Source organism: Canis aureus, unplaced genomic scaffold (genome assembly GCF_053574225.1).
Source record: "Canis aureus isolate CA01 unplaced genomic scaffold, VMU_Caureus_v.1.0 ptg000343l_RagTag, whole genome shotgun sequence".
Taxonomy (NCBI): Eukaryota; Metazoa; Chordata; class Mammalia; order Carnivora; family Canidae; genus Canis; species Canis aureus.
In genome coordinates this window covers 1-14,114 of record NW_027554567.1, presented here as the reverse complement: position 1 = coordinate 14,114, position 14,114 = coordinate 1, and the positions used below count along the sequence as shown (strand labels likewise).

At 39.2% G+C, this 14,114-nt stretch overlaps 1 pseudogene; it reads right to left on the bottom strand.

The window, feature by feature from the left end:
- Positions 1-12,397: 12,397 nt before the first annotated feature.
- Positions 12,398-13,352, bottom strand: LOC144310018 (18S ribosomal RNA; annotated as a pseudogene).
- Between the last annotated feature and the right edge of the window lie 762 nt (positions 13,353-14,114).

Here is a 14,114-nt window from a genome sequence, read left to right as displayed (position 1 = left end):
ATTTCTGGCTGATGGTTAAACTTGTTTTAGGTGTGAGGCGGTGCATAATGGTTGGATAATAGCCAAGGAGGGTGGAAAATTTAAAGTAATTAGATGGATAGTTAAATTTGAGTCCTTGTATGGTAAGGTTTAGTTCTAGTGCCAGGATGAAACCCAAGATAGTTACTGCAAGGGCTATCATTTTTAGATAATGAGGCATAGTTATCTGTGGGATGGTGGTGGGTGTGATGCTGTGGGAGATAATGTATCCTGCAAATACACTTCCGATAAGGAGTCGTTTAATAGAGTTAATTAGGAGAGGATTATTCTCGTTGATAAGGATTATAGGGGAGAAGCGGGGCTGGCCTAGTAGAGCGAAGAATATAATTCGGGTGCTGTAGGCAGCGGTTAGGGATGTGGCAACGAGTGTAATTAAGAGGGCTCAGGCGTTGGTATTCGACGTGTTAGCGGACTCGATGATCAGGTCTTTGGAGTAGAATCCTGTAAGGAAAGGTATGCCTGTTAATGCGAGGCTTCCGACAATCAGGGAAGTTGTGGTGAAGGGAAGGACTTTAAATAGGCCACCTATCTTTCGAATGTCTTGTTCATCGTTTAGGCTGTGGATAATTGACCCTGAACATATGAATAACATAGCTTTAAAAAATGCGTGAGTGCAGATGTGTAAGAAGGCTAGGTAAGGCTGGTTAATGCCAATTGTTACTATTATTAGGCCTAGTTGGCTTGAGGTAGAGAACGCTACAATTTTTTTGATATCGTTCTGTGTAAGAGCGCAGATTGCAGTAAATAGTGTAGTAATAGCCCCTAAGCATAAAGTGAGGGTTTGAATAGTTTGATTATGCTCTATTAGTGGATGAAAGCGGATAAGAAGAAATACTCCTGCTACAACTATTGTGCTTGAGTGAAGTAGGGCTGATACAGGAGTGGGGCCTTCTATGGCTGAGGGGAGTCAGGGATGTAAGCCGAATTGAGCAGATTTACCGGTAGCTGCTAATAGTAAGCCAAGTAGCGGCAAATTAAAATTATCGTTTGTTGTAATAAAGATTTGTTGAAGGTCTCATGTGTTTAAGTTCAATAGAAACCATGCTATGGTTATAATGAAGCCTACATCTCCAATACGGTTATAGAGGATAGCTTGTAGGGCAGCTGTATTTGCATCGGTTCGGCCGTATCATCATCCAATAAGTAAAAATGATATAATGCCAACTCCTTCTCAGCCAATGAATAGTTGGAATATGTTGTTTGCGGTGACTAAGACTATTATAGTAATAAGAAATAAGAGAAGATACTTGAAAAATCGGTTAATATAAGGATCGGAGTGTATATATCATATAGAAAACTCTATAATAGACCACGTGACAAAAAGGGCTACGGGCACAAAGATTATTGAGAAGTAGTCTAATTTAAAACTCATGGATAGTTTTATGGTCTGGATTGTTATTCAATGTCAGTTTGAAACAATTGTTTCCTGTCCTGAGTAGATGAATATTATTGTGGGAATTATGCTAATTATGAATGCGTAAGAAGTAGCGGTTTTTACATAGTATGGGTATAGCTTATTTTTGTAGAGTTTAGTAGAGGTTATAATGATGGGCAAAGTAAGAATGACTAGAGCTGTGATTATGCATGAAGTAAATATATTTATTACTTTTATTTGGAGTTGCACCAATTTTTTGGTTCCTAAGACCAATGGATTACTTCTATCCTATAAAAGTTGAAAAAGCCATGTTCTTATACATGGGAGCATGAGTTAGCAGTTCTTGCAGTACTTTTTCGGTAAGCAAAAAGGTTTGAGCTTTTATTATTAGATTCACAATCTAATGTTTTTGTTAAACTATGCTTACAGTAGATGGGACCGAGAATAATTTTAGGGTTAAGGGATAGGAGGAGTAGAGGCAGTAGATGCAAGGTTATTAGGGCATTTTCTCGTGTGAATGACGGTTTGATATTTTTGATATGGTGGGAATATTTACCACGCTGTGTGGTGATTAGTATATAAAGTGAGTATAGGGCAGTGATGGTGATGTTAATTCCTATTAGAATAATAGTAATGTTGGATCATGAGAATGAGGATATCACTACAAATAGTTCTCCGATAAGATTAATTGTTGGAGGAAGAGCCAGATTTGTGAGGCTTGCTAATAACCATCAGGCTGCTATCAGGGGAAGGAGGGTTTGAAGTCCTCGTGCGAGAATCATAGTACGGCTATGGATTCGTTCGTAATTGGAGTTGGCTAAGCAGAATAGCATCGAGGATGTTAAACCATGGGCAATTATTAGGGCTGTTGCACCTATATAACTTCATGGTGTTTGAATAAGAACCGCTACAATAACGAGTGCCATATGACTAACTGAGGAGTATGCAATTAGGGATTTTAGATCTGTTTGACGGAGACAGATAGAGCTTGTTATGATTATGCCTCATAGAGATAATATTATGAAAGGATACGCTATGAAGTTGGTCAGGGGGTTTAGTAGGGTTGTAATTCGTATCATGCCATAGCCTCCTAATTTCAGGAGTACGGCGGCAAGTACCATGGAGCCGGCAATAGGGGCCTCTACGTGTGCTTTTGGTAGTCACAAGTGGAGGCCGTATAGAGGTATCTTTACTATGAATGCTATCATGCATGCCAATCATAAGAAAACATTAGATCAGGAGTTTGGCAGAGGTTGAATTCAGTATTGAATTATGAGAAAATTTAGGGAGCCCATGAAATTGTGGATGTAAAGGAGAGCTACTAGGAGTGGGAGAGATCCTATTAAAGTATAAAATAAGAAGTAGAGCCCTGCGTTTAGTCGTTCAGTTTGATTCCCCCATCGGGTAATAATGATCAGGGTTGGGATTAGTGTTGCCTCAAATAGGATGTAAAAGAAGATAAGTTCAGAGGCGGTGAAAGTTATAATTAGGAACAACTGGAGAAGAATCAGTATTGAAATATATAGTTTTTTTCGAGTTAAGGGTTCTTTTGATAAATGGTGTTGGCTTGCTATAAGTATAAGGGGTAGAAGTCATGTTGTAAGTGCTAGTAGCGGTGCTGATAGGGAGTCAGAGAAAAATATTAAGGAGGGGTTCAATGTATTATCATTTGGTTGATTCAGGTAGAATAAGCTGATTAAGCTGATTAGCAAACCATATGTTGTCGTGTTAATTCAGATTATGTTAGGCTTTGATACTCATGTAAGGGGGATCAGTATGATAGTGGGGATGATAATTTTTAGCATTGTAAGAGGTTTAGGTTTTGTACGTAATCAGTCCCGTAGGTGTTAGATACTATAACTAGTAGAGATAGTCCTAATGCTGCTTCGCAGGCAGCAAATACTAGTAGTACGATTGGTATCATGCTGGCTAATGTAAGGTGGTTGTTGAGAATAGTTACAGATATTATTACAAATAGTGATAATATTATGCCCTCTAAGCATAGTAGCGATGATATTAGGTGTGATCGATAAACAAGTATACCTATTAGAGAAAGAATGAATGCCAGAAAGATATTAATATATACTATGGACATATGATAATTATGAGATAAATCATAATCTAATGAGTCGAAATCATTTGTTTTGGCTTAAACTAATTATCATATTCGGTTCATTCTAGCCCCTTTTCGGTTCATTCGTACGCTAGGCTTGCAGCTAGGAGGGAGATTAGTAGGAGTGCTATGATAAGTATTGTTGTCAACTTGTTGGTTTGTGACGCTCAGGGAAGTGGGAGTAGGAGTGCGATTTCTAGGTCGAAAAGCAGGAATGTGATGGCAACTAGGAAGAATTTTATAGAGAAAGGTAGGCGAGCAGATCCCATGGGGTCAAAACCACATTCGTAGGGGCTTGTCTTGTCTGTATAAATATTTAGTTGGGGAAGTCAGAATGCGATTAGTACAAGTAAGGACGCTAGGGTTACATTAGTTATCAAGGTTAGTATTACGTTTATTACTTCTTTCCAGGTTGATCTGGAGCTAACTGATTGGAAGTCAATTGTACTAGTTATACTAAAGAAATAGGATCCTCATCAATAAATAGATACATATAAGAATAGTCAGACTACATCAACAAAGTGTCAATATCATGCAGCGGCTTCAAATCCGAAGTGGTGGTTTGATGTGAAGTGGTAGTATAGTTGTCGGAGAAAGCACACGATAAGGAATGTGGAGCCAATAATTACATGTAGTCCGTGAAACCCAGTAGCTATAAAAAAGGTAGATCCGTACACTCCGTCGGAGATTGTAAAAGATGTCTCGTAGTATTCGGAGGCCTGTAATAGTGTAAAATATACGCCTAAGGAGATTGTAATAAATAGGCCTTGAAGTATGTGTTTACGATTGCCTTCTATTAAACTATGATGGGCTCAAGTAATAGATACTCCGGAGGCTAGGAGGACTGAGGTGTTGAGTAGAGGAACTTCTAGTGGGTTAAGAGGAATAATGCCGGTGGGAGGTCAGCAACCTCCAAGTTCAGGAGTAGGGGCTAGGCTGGAATGGTAAAAGGCTCAAAAGAAGCCTGCAAAGAAAAATACTTCTGATACAATAAAAAGAACTATTCCGTACCGTAGTCCTTTTTGTACAATAGGGGTGTGATGTCCTTGGAATGTGCCTTCTCGGATCACATCTCGTCATCACTGGTATATGGTTAGCAGGTTGGTTGTGAATCCTAATGTAAGTAGGGATATTGAGTTATAGTGAAATCATATGATAAGACCCGATGTTATAAGAAGGGCAGAAAGGGCTCCTGTTAGCGGTCATGGGCTTGGGTTAACTATATGGTAAGCGTGAGTTTGGTGGGTCATTAGGTGTTGTCATGTAAGTATAGACTTACTAGTAAGGTAAAGACATAGGCTTGAATTAAGGCAACAGCAAACTCTAGAATCGTAAATAGAATTAAAATAATAAAAGTGATGAAAGCTGTGGTCGCGCTAATATTAATAAGAGCTAAGGTAGCCCCTCCAATCAAATGGATTAGGAGGTGTCCTGCAGTAATATTGGCGGTTAATCGAACGGCTAGAGCTATGGGTTGAATGAATAGACTAATAGTTTCGATGATTACTAGTATTGGAATTAGGGGAAGAGGGGTGCCTTGGGGTAGAAAGTGTGCCAAGGATGCTTTGGTCTTATAGCGGAAACCGGTAATTACTGTCCCTGCTCATAGGGGGATTGCTATTCCGAGGTTTATAGAGAGTTGTGTCGTGGGCGTAAATGAGTGGGGTAGTAGTCCAAGTAGGTTAGTTGAACCAATGAATAGAATTAGTGATATAAGTATGAGAGCTCAGGTTCGTCCCTTTTGATTATGAATTGCTAGTATTTGTTTTGATGTTAATTGAATTAATCATTGCTGAATGGAGATTAACCGATTATTGATTAGGCGATTGGGTGCTGGGAATAAAATGGAAGGGAATATGACGATCAGTACTACAATAGGGAGACCTATTATTGAGGGGGCAGCGAAAGAGGCGAATAAATTTTCGTTCATTTGTTTTCTCAAGGATTATGTTGACTAGTGATTTTAGTAGACTTGGTTATTGGGTTTTCCGGGTAGTGGTGATTTGAAATTTTTAGTTGGAATAGAATGAAGAGGGTGAGAAATATTGAAAAGATTATAATAAATCAGGTGGATGTGTCTAGCTGTGGCATTTCATTAAGGGGAGGTTAAAACTCCCAGTCTTTAACTTAAAAGGTTAATGCTTTATAGCTTCTTAATGAGTAAGTCTAGTCTAGGTTATACTATTAAGGCAGATCAGGTTTCAAAATAAGATAGGGGGACTATTTCAAGAACAATGGGTATAAAGCTATGGTTAGATCCGCAGATTTCAGAGCACTGGCCATAATACAGTCCCGGTCGTATGGCTATAAGGGTGGTTTGGTTTAGTCGTCCTGGAATAGCGTCAGTTTTTAGACCTAGTGATGGAACAGCTCATGAATGCAAAACGTCTTCTGAAGAAATAAGTATTCGGATGGTTATTTCTATTGGGAGGACAACTCGGTTGTCTACTTCTAATAGTCGGAGTTCTCCTGGCTTTAATTCTTGTGTTGGGATTATGTAGGAGTCAAAGTTTAAGTCTTCATAATCAGTATATTCATAGCTTCAGTATCATTGGTGGCCTATTGTTTTCACGGTTAAAGAGGGGTTATTGATTTCGTCTATTATATAAAGGATTCGGAGGGAAGGTAGAGCGATTAGGATTAGGATAATGGCGGGTAGGATAGTTCATACTGTTTCTACTTCCTGTGCGTCTATTGTGCTTGTATGAGTTAATTTTGTAGTCAATATTAGGGAAATGATGTAGAGAACTAAAGAACTGATTAAGAATACAATTATTAGTGTATGGTCATGAAAATGAAGTAGCTCCTCTATAATAGGGGAGGTTGCGTCCTGTAATCCGAGTTGAAATGGGTACGCCATAGAGGTATATAGGGGTTTCACCTATAATTTAACCTTGACAAAGTTATGTAATATTTTACTAATACCTCCTGATTGAGAAAGACATAGTGGTTATGACATTGGCTTGAAACCAATTTTAGGGGGTTCGATTCCTTCCTTTCTTATTTTTGGATTACATATGTAGGTTCTTCGAACGTGTGATATGGAGGGGGACATCCATGTAGTCATTCAATATTAGTTGTAGTAAGTTCTACTATAGCAACTTCTCGTTTGGATGCAAAGGCCTCTCAGATTATAAAAATTATAAGCATCACCGCTGTAAGCGAGATAAACGATCCTATAGAGGAGACGGTATTTCAGGTGGTATATGCATCTGGATAGTCAGAGTACCGACGAGGTATTCCGGATAAACCTAGGAAATGCTGAGGGAAGAAAGTTATATTTACTCCCACAAATATAATTGTAAAGTGAATCTTTGCTCAAGTATCGTTAAGAGTATAACCTGAGAATAAGGGGAATCAGTGGGCAAATCCTCCCATAATGGCAAAAACTGCTCCCATTGAGAGCACATAGTGAAAATGAGCTACAACATAATACGTATCATGAAGAACGATGTCTAAGGACGAATTAGCTAGGACAATGCCTGTTAGCCCGCCTACTGTGAATAAGAAAATAAACCCTAAAGCTCATAGCATAGCTGGAGATCATTTAATATTGCCTCCGTGAAGTGTTGCCAGTCAACTAAATACTTTTACTCCTGTTGGAATAGCGATAATTATAGTGGCGGATGTGAAGTATGCTCGTGTGTCTACGTCTATTCCTACAGTAAACATATGGTGAGCTCATACGATAAAGCCTAAAAACCCAATAGATATTATTGCCCATACTATTCCTATATAGCCGAAAGGCTCTTTTTTCCCTGAGTAGTAAGTGACAATGTGAGAAATTATTCCGAACCCTGGCAGGATAAGAATGTAAACTTCAGGATGTCCGAAGAATCAGAATAAGTGTTGATATAGGATAGGGTCTCCTCCTCCAGCGGGATCGAAAAATGTCGTATTAAGATTACGGTCTGTTAAAAGTATTGTAATTCCAGCAGCCAGTACAGGCAGGGATAGTAGGAGTAGAACTGCTGTAATTAGTACTGATCATACAAATAGGGGGGTTTGATACTGGGATATTGCAGGGGGTTTTATGTTGATAATAGTAGTAATGAAATTAATTGCCCCTAAAATAGAAGAGACTCCGGCTAAATGTAAGGAGAAAATTGTAAGATCAACGGATGCTCCTGCATGGGCCAGATTGCCAGCCAGTGGGGGGTAAACGGTCCACCCCGTTCCTGCACCTGCTTCTACCATAGAAGATGCTAATAGTAGAAGAAAAGATGGAGGAAGAAGTCAGAAGCTCATGTTATTTATTCGGGGGAATGCCATGTCCGGAGCACCAATTATTAATGGCACTAGTCAGTTTCCAAAGCCCCCAATTATAATGGGCATGACTATGAAGAAGATTATTACGAAAGCATGGGCGGTTACGACGACGTTATAAATTTGATCGTCGCCTAGTAAAGTACCGGGCTGACCTAGTTCGGCTCGGATGAGGAGGCTCAAGGCAGTGCCTACTATGCCGGCTCATGCTCCAAATAGTAAGTATAAAGTACCAATATCTTTGTGATTAGTAGAGAACAGTCATCGGTTAATGAACATAGGTAAAATGGCTGATAAAAGCATTAGACTGTAAATCTAAAAATAGAGGTTTAAGTCCTCTTTTTGCCAAGCTCTGTGGTGAATTTTCATATTGAATTGCAAATTCAAAGAAGCAGCCTAGACGCCGCCGGGGCTTCTCCCGCCTTTTTTTTCTACGCGGCGGGAGAAGGTAGATTGAAGCCAGTTACTAGGGTATTTAGCTGTTAACTAAAATTTCGTGAGGTAGAAGCTCACCAATCTAGGGAGGGCTTAGCTTAATTAAAGTGTTTGATTTGCATTCAATTGATGTAAGATAGATTCTTGCAGCCCTTAGAGGTGATTTGGTCAGGGGTTAAGTGTATAGCACTTGCTTAGAGCTTTGAAGGCTCTTGGTCTGGTCTAACCTAAACTCCTAGTCCAAGACTGATAATATAGGTGTTAGCGGGAGTAGTATAGTTGAGATAATGATTAAGGGGGGTAGTAGGGTTGCCTTTTTTGTGTACTCGAATTGTCATTTTATTTTTATGTTATTTGTGGACGGGAATATGGTAAGTGCGGTGCTATATGTGAGTCGCAGGTAGAAATATAAGTTAAGTAGAGCGGTGATGGCTATTAGTGTTGGAATAATAATTATGTTATTTTTTGTTAATTCTTGAATAATTATTCATTTAGGGATGAAGCCAGATAATGGGGGTAGTCCTCCTAGGGATAATATTAAGATTAAGATTATGGAGGTGATTAGGGGAAATTTATTTCATATGTGGGATAAGGATAAGGTTGTGGTGGATGAGTTTAATATGAATAGTATGAAGGTAGATAGTGTTATTAGAATATATAAAGTTAAGTTTAGGATTATTATTGTAGGGTTGTAAATAATGATAGCGGCTATTCAGCCTATGTGGGCAATGGAGGAGTATGCTATGATTTTTCGTAGTTGAGTTTGATTTAGTCCGCCTCAGCCTCCTACTAGAACGGATGCGAGGGCTATTAGTATAAGAAGGTTGGTGTTAATTGATGGGGAGATTTGATATAGGATGGATATAGGTGCGATTTTTTGTCATGTTAGTAGGATTATTCCTGATATAAGTGTTACTCCTTGTGCTACTTCGGGAACTCAGAAGTGGAATGGAGATAGGCCTAGTTTTATTGTTAGGGCGGTGGTTATTATGATGGATGCGATGGGGTTTGAGATTTTTGAGATTACTCATTGGCCGGAGTAAAGAAGGTTAATGGTGACTCCTATTATTAGTAATATTGAGGCAGTAGCTTGTGTAAGAAAATATTTTGTAGAGGCTTCTATGGCTCGTGGATTATACTTTTTTATGAGGATAGGGATGATGGCTAGCATGTTTATTTCGAATCCAATTCAGATCAGTAATCAGTGCGAGCTTAGTATGACGATTATGGTCCCTGCCATGATAGTTGCTATAATAATAGTGAGAATAGGGGGTTTTATTAGTACGGGAAGGGTATAAACCAACATTTTCGGGGTATGGGCCCGATAGCTTAATTTAGCTGACCTTACTGTAGAATATAGTGTAAGTTTGGTAGCACGAAGATCTTTGAATTCTTAAGATTAGGTTCGAAGCCTATTATTCTAGAAATAAGAGGATTTAAACCTCTATTATTTACTCTATCAAAGTAACTCTTTTATCAGACATATTTCTTATGTTTGGGGTGGGATACTCGCGGTAATAATGGGTAAGGCAACATGTCATATGCATAGGGCTAAAGTTAGGGGTAGAAAATTTTTTCACAATAAGTGTATTAATTGATCATAGCGGAATCGAGGGTATGATGCTCGAATTCATAGGAAGCAGATAGTTAGTAAGAGGGTTTTTATAGTGAAGTTAATAGAGTAGAGTTCTGGTATAAATGGGTTGTGGAATGCACCGAAGAATAGAATTGTTGTGAGGATATTTATTATAATGATATTTGCGTACTCTGCTAGAAAGAATAGGGCAAAAGGACCCGCTGCATACTCTACGTTAAATCCAGAAACTAGTTCGGATTCTCCTTCAGTTAAGTCGAAGGGGGCTCGGTTAGTTTCTGCTAGAGTAGAAATGAATCATATCATGGCTAGGGGCCAGGCCGGAAAGATTAGTCATATATGTTCTTGGGTGATAATTAGTGTGGATAGTGTAAATGACCCGTTTATTAGGAGGACTGATAGGAGAATGATTGCTAGTGTTACTTCATATGAGATTGTTTGAGCTACTGCTCGGAGGGCTCCGATTAGAGCGTATTTGGAGTTTGAGGCTCATCCTGACCAAAGGATGGAGTATACGGCGAGACTTGATATTGCTAGTATGAATAGGACTCCTAAGTTTATATTAATGAGTGGGTAGGGCATTGGGAGAGGGATTCATATAGTTAGGGCTAGTGATAGAGCTAGAATGGGGGCTAGAATGAATATTGATATGGAGGATGTAAGTGGTCGTAGAGGTTCTTTTGTGAAGAGTTTTACTGCATCTGCGATTGGTTGAAGGAGGCCGTAGGGGCCTACGATATTAGGCCCTTTTCGAAGTTGTATGTAGCCTAAGACTTTTCGTTCAACGAGGGTGAGGAAGGCTACGGCAAGAAGGATTGGGATGATAAGAGAGATAATGTTGATAAAGAACATTTTGTTAGGGAGAGGAATTGAACCTCTGATAATAAAGGTTTAAGTTTTACGCAGTTACCGGGCTCTGCCACCCTAACAAAGCCCCTTTTCTCGGGCTTATGAGGAGATAAACTGGTTAGATTGAGTTGACTTCATCTATTAGTTTTAAGGCGCCTTTGTGAGGTAGGCCTTACATCCCTTGTCCTTTCGTACTGGGGGAGGTTATATAATAGATAGAAACCGACCTGGATTACTCCGGTCTGAACTCAGATCACGTAGGACTTTAATCGTTGAACAAACGAACCCTTAATAGCTGCTGCACCATTAGGATGTCCTGATCCAACATCGAGGTCGTAAACCCTATTGTCGATATGGACTCTTGAATAGGATTGCGCTGTTATCCCTAGGGTAACTTGTTCCGTTGATCAAAAATTATTGGATCAATAAGTGATGTTATATTTTGACTTGTGGGTCTAAATTTTAATCACTCGGGAGTTTTTTTATATTCCGAGGTCACCCCAACCTAAATTGCTAACCCACAATAATGGTGTAATGTTATGCCTTGTAGGTATTTAGTATCCATAAGTTTGGGTTAGTTAATTAAAGCTCCATAGGGTCTTCTCGTCTTATTGTGGCATTCCCGCCTCTTCACGGGAAGGTCAATTTCACTGATTGGGAATAAGAGACAGTTAAACCCTCGTGTGGCCATTCATACAAGTCCTTATTTAGAGAACAAATGATTATGCTACCTTTGCACGGTCAGGATACCGCGGCCGTTAAACAAGTGTCACTGGGCAGGCAGTGCCTCCAATACTAGAAATGCTGGAGGTGATGTTTTTGGTAAACAGGCGGGGTTTGTGTTTGCCGAGTTCCTTTTACTCCTTTTAATCTTTCCTTAAATGCATGCCTGTGTTGGGTTAACAATAGGGTAGATAAGTATTTCATTTTTGGGTTGATATTATCAGATTGTTAACTATCAGTGGTCTATCCGTTTCTGATATAAGCTTATGCGGGGAGAAAATAGTTCTTGTTACTCATACTAGCATTGTTGCTTCTATATTTAAATAGAATGGCCCAGGAGGTATAATTAGGAGTTGATGTAATATGATTGGGATTAAGTTATATTGTTTGTTGAGCTGGAACGCTTTCTCAATTGGTGGCTGCTTTTAAGCCAACTATGGTGATGTTAGTATATACTCTCTAATAAAGGTTGTATCCTGATTCTAAGAAGCTGTACCTTCTTAGACTATATTTTAAATTTACATTAAAATTTTGTTTTTTTTAGGTAAATTTAAAGTTGAACTAAAATTCTGTTTGTGGGCAACCAGCTATCACCAGGCTCGTTAGGCTTTTCACCTCTACCCACAAATCTTCTCACTATTTTGCTACATAGATGAGTTGATCCTTTTAGATTGTTTATGGGTAGCTCGTCTGGTTTCGGGGAGCTTAGCTTAAGTTCTCTTTGTTAAGTCGTTTCTGGCTAGTTCATTATGCAAAAGGTAAAAGGGGTAATCTTTGCTGTTTAATACTGTTAAGATGTCTTTCATCATTCCCTTACGGTACTATCTCTATCGCTCCAATTAAAATTTCTATCTCCTATACTTTTATTATTTAACTAAATGTTTTACTTTATATGTCTGTGATACTTAAGTTTGGGGTTAGTTGGGCTAGCTTTTGTTCAAAGTGGTCATAAGTAATGAAATCTTCTGGGTGTAGGCCAGACGCTTTAGTTAAGCTACACTTTGATTAATCCAAGCACACCTTCCGGTATGCTTACCTTGTTACGACTTGTCTCCTCTTGTGTCTTAGTTAAGTTAATATGGTTATGGTTGTGTCTTATTACTTGAGGAGGGTGACGGGCGGTGTGTGCGTGCTTCATGGCCCTATTCAATTAAGCTCTCTATTCTTAATTTACTACTAAATCCTCCTTCAGTTTTTAATTTCATAAAAACGTTCGTGGAATGTTCTTGGGTAGAAAATGTAGCCCATTTCTTCCCACCCCATAAGTTACACCTTGACCTAACTTTTTTATGTAAAATGATTGTGCTTACTATTCTACCTTTTGAGGGTTTGCTGAAGATGGCGGTATATAGACTGAATTAGCAAAGGGTGGTGAGGTTTATCGGGGTTTATCGATTATAGAACAGGCTCCTCTAGAGGGATATAAAGCACCGCCAAGTCCTTTGAGTTTTAAGCTATTGCTAGTAGTCCTCTGGCGAATTATTTTGTTGTAAAATTATCTATGTTTAGGGCTAAGCATAGTGGGGTATCTAATCCCAGTTTGGGTCTTAGCTATCGTGTAGTCAGATTATTATAAAGTCACTTTCGTGGTCTATTTTATGGTAACTGTAGCTTTTTACGGCTTAGTTAAGTTTTAACTTTAGTGCAAAGGTATCTTAAACACGCTTTACGCCGTGGGCCTATTAGTTTGGGTTAATCGTATGACCGCGGTGGCTGGCACGAAATTTACCAACCCTTTTTAGTATGGCTTAGTCAAACTTTCGTTTATGGCTTAATTTTTATCACTGCTGTATCCCGTGGGGGTGTGGCTTAGCAAGGTGTTATGAGCTACTTAAGAGTGTGCTTGATACCTGCTCCTTTAGATCACTGCTGATTTTAAGGGCATTCTCACTGGGGCGTGGAGACTTGCATGTGTAAGTCTACTAAGAACTAATAGGAAGGCTAGGACCAAACCTTTGTGTTTATGGAGTCGTGCGACTCATCTTGGCATTTTCAGTGCCTTGCTTTATTAATTAAGCTACATTAACTTATACTGAAATTGTAGTGTGTATAATAAATAAAATACATAGTAAATATGAGAGGAAAAAAAAAGGGGATGCTATCTATAGATAGACCACGAGATCGAATGCGTGTAAGACTGTTGTGTTAAGTTAACTAGAGTAGCAATACATTTGTATACAATTTAAATAAAGCTTGTGAGTATTGTATGCACTTAGTCCTGTTTTTGGGGTTTGGCAGGACATAAATAAGTGTATAATAGATGACATGAGTTTATGGGGGGTAAGGGGGGTTTGTATAAGTTAACTTAATGTCTTGCGCGTGTACGTACGTGTACACACGTGTACGTACGTGTACACACGTGTACGTACGTGTACACACGTGTACGTACGTGTACGTACGTGTACGTACGTGTACACACGTGTACGTACGTGTACACACGTGTACGTACGTGTACACACGTGTACGTACGTGTACACACGTGTACGTACGTGTACACACGTGTACGTACGTGTACACACGTGTACGTACGTGTACACACGTGTACGTACGTGTACACACGTGTACGTACGTGTACACACGTGTGTCCTAGAATTATATGTCCTGAAACCATTGACTGAATAGCACCTTGATTTTATGCGTGAGTTGATAAATGATAAATGAATAAGTCCAGCTACAAGTTATTTGACTGCATTAGGGCCGCGACGGGCATATTCCCTGAG